This window comes from Labrus mixtus, unplaced genomic scaffold (assembly GCF_963584025.1).
Source record: "Labrus mixtus unplaced genomic scaffold, fLabMix1.1 SCAFFOLD_51, whole genome shotgun sequence".
NCBI lineage: Eukaryota > Metazoa > Chordata > Actinopteri > Labriformes > Labridae > Labrus > Labrus mixtus.
In genome coordinates this window covers 207,501-215,000 of record NW_026870359.1, presented here as the reverse complement: position 1 = coordinate 215,000, position 7,500 = coordinate 207,501, and the positions used below count along the sequence as shown (strand labels likewise).

At 44.7% G+C, this 7,500-nt stretch overlaps 7 non-coding genes and 4 pseudogenes across 7 annotated transcripts; all 11 read left to right on the top strand.

The window, feature by feature from the left end:
• The window catches only part of LOC132971423 (5S ribosomal RNA), a 109-nt pseudogene extending 99 nt beyond the window's left edge, over positions 1-10 (top strand).
• Positions 11-133: 123 nt separating this feature from the next.
• Positions 134-252, top strand: LOC132971227 (5S ribosomal RNA). The gene has a single exon (XR_009672535.1). It is a non-coding gene; the product is annotated as a 5S ribosomal RNA (ribosomal RNA).
• A 121-nt stretch (positions 253-373) lies between these two features.
• LOC132970826 (5S ribosomal RNA) lies at positions 374-482 on the top strand (annotated as a pseudogene).
• A 124-nt stretch (positions 483-606) lies between these two features.
• Positions 607-725, top strand: LOC132971045 (5S ribosomal RNA). The gene has a single exon (XR_009672364.1). It is a non-coding gene; the product is annotated as a 5S ribosomal RNA (ribosomal RNA).
• A 119-nt stretch (positions 726-844) lies between these two features.
• LOC132971083 (5S ribosomal RNA) lies at positions 845-963 on the top strand. Its single transcript, XR_009672400.1, has one exon. It is a non-coding gene; the product is annotated as a 5S ribosomal RNA (ribosomal RNA).
• A 124-nt stretch (positions 964-1,087) lies between these two features.
• LOC132971297 (5S ribosomal RNA) lies at positions 1,088-1,206 on the top strand. The gene has a single exon (XR_009672594.1). It is a non-coding gene; the product is annotated as a 5S ribosomal RNA (ribosomal RNA).
• A 121-nt stretch (positions 1,207-1,327) lies between these two features.
• On the top strand, positions 1,328-1,436 carry LOC132970687 (5S ribosomal RNA; annotated as a pseudogene).
• Positions 1,437-1,559: 123 nt separating this feature from the next.
• On the top strand, positions 1,560-1,678 carry LOC132971156 (5S ribosomal RNA). The gene has a single exon (XR_009672469.1). It is a non-coding gene; the product is annotated as a 5S ribosomal RNA (ribosomal RNA).
• Positions 1,679-6,988: 5,310 nt separating this feature from the next.
• Positions 6,989-7,107, top strand: LOC132970953 (5S ribosomal RNA). The gene has a single exon (XR_009672279.1). It is a non-coding gene; the product is annotated as a 5S ribosomal RNA (ribosomal RNA).
• Positions 7,108-7,228: 121 nt separating this feature from the next.
• LOC132971090 (5S ribosomal RNA) lies at positions 7,229-7,347 on the top strand. The gene has a single exon (XR_009672407.1). It is a non-coding gene; the product is annotated as a 5S ribosomal RNA (ribosomal RNA).
• A 122-nt stretch (positions 7,348-7,469) lies between these two features.
• LOC132971375 (5S ribosomal RNA) overlaps positions 7,470-7,500 on the top strand; it is a 119-nt pseudogene continuing 88 nt past the window's right edge.

Genomic DNA, 7,500 nt, shown 5'->3' with positions numbered 1-7,500 from the left:
GCTGTAAGCTTTTTCATTTTTTTGATCATATGTTTTTTTTTTTATCATATAGAGACATATTCACATGTCCAAAAATTCAGCCAGAATCAAGGGCATGACATCTTTAAAAGGCCCCTTTCTGCACACAATAACAGCGTACGGCCATACCACCCTTAACACGCCCGATCTCGTCCGATCTCGGAAACTAAGTAGGGTCGGGCCTGGTTAGTACTTGGATGGGAGACCACCTGGGAATACCAGGTGCTGTAAGCGTTTTCATTTTTTTGATCATATGTTTTTTTTTATCATATAGAGACATATTCACATGTCCAAAAATTCAGCCAGAATCAAGGGCATGACATCTTTAAAAGGCCCCTTTCTGCACACAATAATGGCTTACGGCCAAACCACCCTGAACTCATCCGATCTTGGAAGCTAAGCAGGGTCGGGCCTGGTTAGTACTTGGATGGGAGACCGCCTGGGAATACCAGACGCTGTAAGCTTTTTTTTATTTTTTTGATCATATGTTTTTTTTTTATCATAGAGAGACATATTCACATGTCCAAAAATTCAGCCAGAATCAAGGGCATGACATCTTTAAAAGGCCCCTGTCTGCAGACAATAATGGCTTACGGCCATACCACCCTGAACACGCCCGATCTCGTTCGATCTCAGAAGCTAAGCAGGGTCGGGCCTGGTTAGTACTTGGATGGGAGACCGCCTGGGAATACCAGGTGCTGTAAGCTTTTTCATTTTTTTGATCATGTTTTTTTTTATCATATAGAGACATATTCACATGTCCAAAAATTCAGCCAGAATCAAGGGCATGACATCTTTAAAAGGCCCCTCTCTGCACACAATAATGGCTTACGGCCATACCACCCTGAACACGCCTGATCTCGTCCGATCTCGGAAGCTAAGCAGGGTCGGGCCTGGTTAGTACTTGGATGGGAGACCGCCTGGGAATACCAAGTGCTGTAAGCTTTTTCATTTTTTTGATCATATGTTTTTTTTTTTTATCATATAGAGACATATTCACATGTCCAAAAATTCAGCCAGAATCAAGGGCATAACATCTTTAAAAGGCCCCTGTCTGCACACAATAATGGCTTACGGCCATACCACCCTTAACACGCCCGATCTCGTCCCATCTCGGAAGCTAAGCAGGGTCGGGCCTGGTTAGTACTTGAATGGGAGACCGCCTGGGAATACCAGATGCTGTAAGCTTTTTTTATTTTTTTGATCATATGTTTTTTTTATCATAGAGAGACATATTCACATGTCCACAAATTCAGCCAGAATCAAGTGCATGACATCTTTAAAAGGCCCCTGTCTGCACACAATAATGGCTTATGGCCATACCACCCTGAACTCGTCCGATCTTGGAAGCTAAGCAGGGTGGGGCCTGGTTAGTACTTGGATGGGAGACCGCCTGGGAATACCAGGTGCTGTAAGCTTTTTCATTTTTTTTGATCATATGTTCTTTTTTTATCATATAGAGACATATTCACATGTCCAAAAATTCAGCCAGAATCAAGGGCATGAGATCTTTAAAAGGCCCCTGTCTGCACACAATAACAGCTTACGGCCATACCACCCTGAACACGCCTGATGTCGTCTGATCTCGGAAGCTAAGCAGGGTAGGGCCTGGTTAGTACTTGGATGGGAGACCGCCTGGGAATACCAGGTGCTGTAAGCTTTTTCATTTTTTTGATCATATGTTTTTTTTTTATCATATAGAGACATATTCACATGTCCAAAAATTCAGCCAGAATCAAGGGCATAACATCTTTAAAAGGCCCCTGTCTGCACACAATAATGGCTTACGGCCATACCACCCTTAACACGCCCGATCTCGTCCCATCTCGGAAGCTAAGCAGGGTCAACTTTTATCAATCAATCAATCAACTTTTATTTGTATAGCGTCAACTCATAACAAGTGTTATCTCGAGACACTTTACAAGAAGCAGGTAAAATACCTTACTCATTGTCTGTTAACATTACAAAAGAGCAGGTAAAAGACCTTACTCATTGTTATGTTACAAAAAGCAGGTAAAGGACCTTACTTATTGCTATGTTACAAAGATCCGGCCTATCCATCATGAGCACTTTAGCAAAGCAGCAAAAGTTACAGTGGTAAGAAAAAACTGCCTTATTAAAAGGCAGAAATCTTCGGCCGGATCCCCGGCTCATGACGAAACAGTCTTCACAGGCCTAGACTGCGCCGGGCTTGGAAAGGGATAGGGGGAGAGATGGGATAAGATGCAGGAAGAGGGATAGAGAGCAAGGGGGTGGGGGGAGGTAGACCGTCCATCAGCAATCCGGTGGGGAGGGGAGGGGGTGTGGGGGGTTGTTCTGGCAGGCCGCCAACCCACGATCCGGTGGGGAGGGGGTAGTGGTGGGGTGGGGGTTGTTCTGGCAAGCCGTCAACCGATGATCTTGAGGAGCCTAGGGGAGCTCAAGAGCTCCCAGGAAAGTAGGTGGTTAGTGACTGAGATTTATAGATAGATACATGCAGTAATATGATGTACTGTATATGCATAGAGAGAGAGAGAGAGAGAGAGAGAGAGAGAGAGAGGAGCTCAAGGTGCCAGTTCCCCCGGTAGTCTAAGCCTATAGCAGCATAACTAAGAGCTGGTCTACACCAGCACCAGCCCTAACTATAAGATTTATCAAAAAGGAAAGTTTTAAGTCTAATCTTAAAAATACAGACTGTGTCTGCCTCCTGGACCCCGGCTGGAAGGCGGTTCCAGAGGAGAGGAGCCCGATAACTGAAGGCTTTACCCCCCATAGTACACTTGGAGACTGTAGGTACCACCAGCAGGCCTGCACTCCGGGACCGCAACGCTCTCAAGGGACAGTACGGCACTAGTAGCTCCTTAAGATAAGATGGTGCCTGGCCATTTAGAGCTTTGTAGGTGAGAAGAAGGATCTTGAATTCTATTCTAGACTGTATAGGGAGCCAGTGCAGAGAAGCCAGGACAGGAGTAATGTGGTCCCATTTCCTGGTTCTGGTCAGTACACGAGCTGCAGCATTCTGGACCCGTTGAAGAGTCTTTAGAGATTTGCCAGAGCACCCTGACAAAAGAGAGTTACAATAATCCAGTCTGGAGGTAACAAATGCATGAACTAGTTTTTCTGCATCACTTTGCGACAGGATATTCCTGATCTTGGATATATTACGAAGGTGAAAGTAGGCTGTTCTTGAAACTTGACTGATGTGAGAGCTAAAAGACATATCTTGATCAAAAATAACTCCTAGATTCCTAACAGTGGTGCTAGATGCCAGGCTGATGTCATTAAGGACAGTCACATCACTAGAAAAAGTCTCTCTGAGGTTCTTAGGGCCTAGCACAATAACTTCAGTCTTGTCTGAGTTAAGTAGCAAAAAATTTCTGGTCATCCAGGTCCTAACGTCCTTAAGGCATGTTTCTAGCTGACATAACTGACTGGTACCATCGGGCTTCATTGATACATAAAGCTGAGTATCATCTGCATAACAATGAAACTGTATGGAGTGTTTCCTCATAATATTTCCCAGAGGAAGCATATATAATGTAAAAAGAATTGGTCCAAGCACTGAACCTTGTGGGACTCCATGGCAAACTTTAGTGTGCATAGAGGACTCATCATTAACATGTACAAACTGAGATCGGTCTGATAAGTAGGATTCAAACCAACTTAAAGCAGTCCCTGTAATTCCAAGCAAATGCTCCAGTCTGTACAACAGGATCCGATGGTCAATGGTGTCAAAAGCAGCACTAAGATCTAACAAGACGAGCACAGACAGAAGTCCCCTGTCTGAGGCTAGAAGTAGATCGTTTGTAACTCTAACTAGTGCAGTCTCAGTGCTATGGTGGACTCTAAATCCTGACTGGAACTCTTCAAATAAACTGTTGTCATGGAGAAAGTCACACAGCTGTTTAGCTACCACCTTCTCCAGGATCTTCGAGATAAAAGGAAGGTTGGATATAGGTCTGTAGTTAGCCAGAGTTCCTGAGTCCAGAGTAGGCTTTTTAAGTAGAGGTTTGATTACCGCTACTTTAAATGTCTGTGGTACATAGCCTGCCAGTAAAGACATATTGATCATATCTAATATGGAGTTGCTAACTAAGGGAAAGACTTCCTTAAACAGCTTGGTTGGGATTGGGTCCAAAATACAGGTTGACGGTTTCGATGCAGAAAAAATGGAATGTAGCTCTGAAAGGTCGATTGGAGAAAAAAAGTCGAGACTAATATCTGGTCCTGGAACTGTCTCTGCCGCAACAGACGTATCTGCACCAGGTAAGGGCAGGAGGTTACCAATTTTGTCTCTGATGTCTAGAACTTTGTTGTTGAAAAAGCTAAGGAAATCATTACTGCTGAGGGCTAGAGGAATACAAGGCTCAATGGAGCCATGACTCTCTGTCAGCCTGGCTACAGTGCTGAAAAGGTATCTAGGATTGCCTTTGTTTTCCTCGATTAGAGAGGAGTAGTAGGCAGCTCGGGCGTGACGTAGAGCCTTCATATATCTTCTATGACTATCCTGCCAGAAAAAACGAGATTCTACCGTTTTGGTCGAACGCCATATTCTTTCAAAATTCCGTGATGATTGTTTCAGAGTACGGGTTTCTGAGTTGAACCATGGAGCCACTCTCCGCCGCTTGACAACCTTCTGTTTCAGGGGAGCAATCGAATCCAGAGTAACTCTCAGCGAATCCACTGCACTATCAACAAACTGATCTAGCTGAGAGGGACTAAAGCTATCGTAAGAGTTTCCAACTGGGTTGAAACACGGTACTGAATCAAAAACAGCTGAAATAGCTTCCTTAAATCTAGCCACAGCACTATCCGACAAACTTCTAGAAAGCACACCTCTTCCAGGCAGAGGTAATTCTAGTAGGACAAAATCAAATGTAATAAAAAAATGGTCTGATAGCAGAGGATTTTCTAGGAAAACTGTAAGGTTATGGATTTCAATTCCATAAGCTAAAACAAGATCCAGGGTGTGGTTAAAATGATGAGTAGGTTCGTTTACACCCTGGGTGAAACCAATAGAGTCTAATAGTGACATGAAAGCTGTGCTCAGGCTATCATTTTCAACATCCACATGGATATTGAAGTCACCTACAACAATTATTCTATCACTGCTAAGGACTAAGTCTGATAAAAATTCTGCAAACTCAGATAAAAACTCAGAATATGGGCCAGGAGGGCGGTAAACTACAGCAACTAGAACTGGCTGAAAGGTTCTTGAGACTGGATGTGGAAGACTAAGAACAAGGCTTTCAAAAGAAGAAAAATTCAGCTTTGGTCGAGGGTTAACTAAAAGACTGGAATTAAAAATAGCTGCTACTCCACCACCTCGTCCGGTGTCTCGAGGTATATGAGTATTAAAATGACTGGGAGGAGTGGATTCATTCAAACTAACATATTCATCTCGACACAGCCAGGTTTCAGTCAAAAAAAGTAAATCAATGTGCTGATCTGATATCAGATCATTCACTAAAAGAGACTTGGATGCTAAGGACCTAATGTTCAAAAGTCCGCAGTGAATCCTCCGATCTTGTAGCAAAATCGTATTCGTAGTTTTGATTCTAATCAGATTCTGATGATTCACGCCGTTTGGATGACTTATAAAAACGCGTTTGGGCCGGGGGACAGACACAGTACCTATAGTATAACTACAGTTCGATTCAGAATTACAGCTATAGTGACTGGGAGACAGATCTAAGGGAGGCGCAGAGAAGTGTGTAAGACTGCAGCTCTGCCTCCTGGTCTGAACTCTGAGTTGTTGTCAGGGTTTTGGACTAATAACCTCTGCTATGTTTCTAGATAATAGAGCTGCACCGTCCAAAGTGGGATGGATGCCGTCTCTAGCTAGCAGACCAGGTTTTCCCCAAAAAGACTGCCAGTTATCTATGAAGCCCACATCGTGTGCTGGACACCACCTCGACAGCCAGCGGTTGAGTGATGACATGCGGCTATACATGTCATCACTGGTCTGATTTGGGAGGGGTCCAGAGAACACTACGGAGTCCGACATCGTCTTAGCAAAAGTACACACCGACTCCACATTAACCTTAGTGACTTCCGACTGGCGTAGTCGGGAGTCATTTGTGCCGACATGAATTACGATTGTATCAAATCTACCTTTAGTCTTTGTCAGCAACTTTAAATGAGATGCGATGTCGCCCGCTCTGGCCCCGGGTATACACCTAACTATGCCCGCTGACTTCGCTAGCTTCACGTTTCGGACTATGGAGTCTCCAATAATCAGAGTTTTATTCTCAGCGGGTGTGTCGCTGAGTGGGGAAAATTTGTTTGAAACGTGAAGTGGTTGGTGGGGAACCGTGTGCTTCGATTTTCGACTATGCTTCCCTCGGACAGTAACCCAGCCACTGCCTCCCGGCTGCTCGGGAGTTACCGGGGGGGAAGCCAAGCTATGTCGGCCCGCACCTGCTACAGGTGGCTGGCTAACTACTGCTGCATACGATGACTCCGACTCAATGGTGCGGAGCCGTCTCTCTAACTCAGACACCCTCGCCTCCAAAGCTAAAAATAAACTACATTTCTTACAAGTATCATTATCACTAAAGGAGGACGAGGAATAACTTAACATCTGACACGTAGAGCAGGAGAGAGCAGGAGAGGGAGAGACAGAAAAAGAAGCCATTGTAAAGCTAACTGCTAGGCTAAACTAAGAGTAGGTACACAGTAACACAGTGCAGAGGAGAACAGAACAAGCAATTATGCAATACGCTCACCGTAGTACGCTGCTCTGCTCAGGTGCTGCTCGCTGCTCTGCTCAGGTGCTGCTCGCTGCTCTGCTCAGGTGCTGCTCGGCTCGGTCGGGCCTGGTTAGTACTTGAATGGGAGACCGCCTGGGAATACCAGATGCTGTAAGCTTTTTTTATTTTTTTGATCATATGTTTTTTTTATCATAGAGAGACATATTCACATGTCCACAAATTCAGCCAGAATCAAGGGCATGACATCTTTAAAAGGCCCCTGTCTGCACACAATAATGGCTTACGGCCATACCACCCTGAACACGCCCGATCTCGTCCGATCTCGGAAGCAAAGCAGGGTCGGGCCTGGTTAGTACTTGGATGGGAGACCACCTGGGAATACCAGGTGCTGTAAGCGTTTTCATTTTTTTGATCATATGTTTTTTTTTATCATATAGAGACATATTCACATGTCCAAAAATTCAGCCAGAATCAAGGGCATGACATCTTTAAAAGGCCCCTGTCTGCACACAATAATGGCTTATGGCCATACCACCCTGAACACGCCTGATCTTGTCCGATCTCGGAAGCTAAGCAGGGTAGGGCCTGGTTAGTACTTGGATGGGAGACCGCCTGGGAATACCAGGTGCTGTAAGCTTTTTCATTTTTTTGATCATATGTTTTTTTTTGATCATATAGAGACATATTCACATGTCCAAAAATTCAGCCAGAATCAAGGGCATGACATCTTTAAAAGGCCCCTTTCTGCACACAATAACGGCTTACGGCCATACCACCCTTAACACGCCCG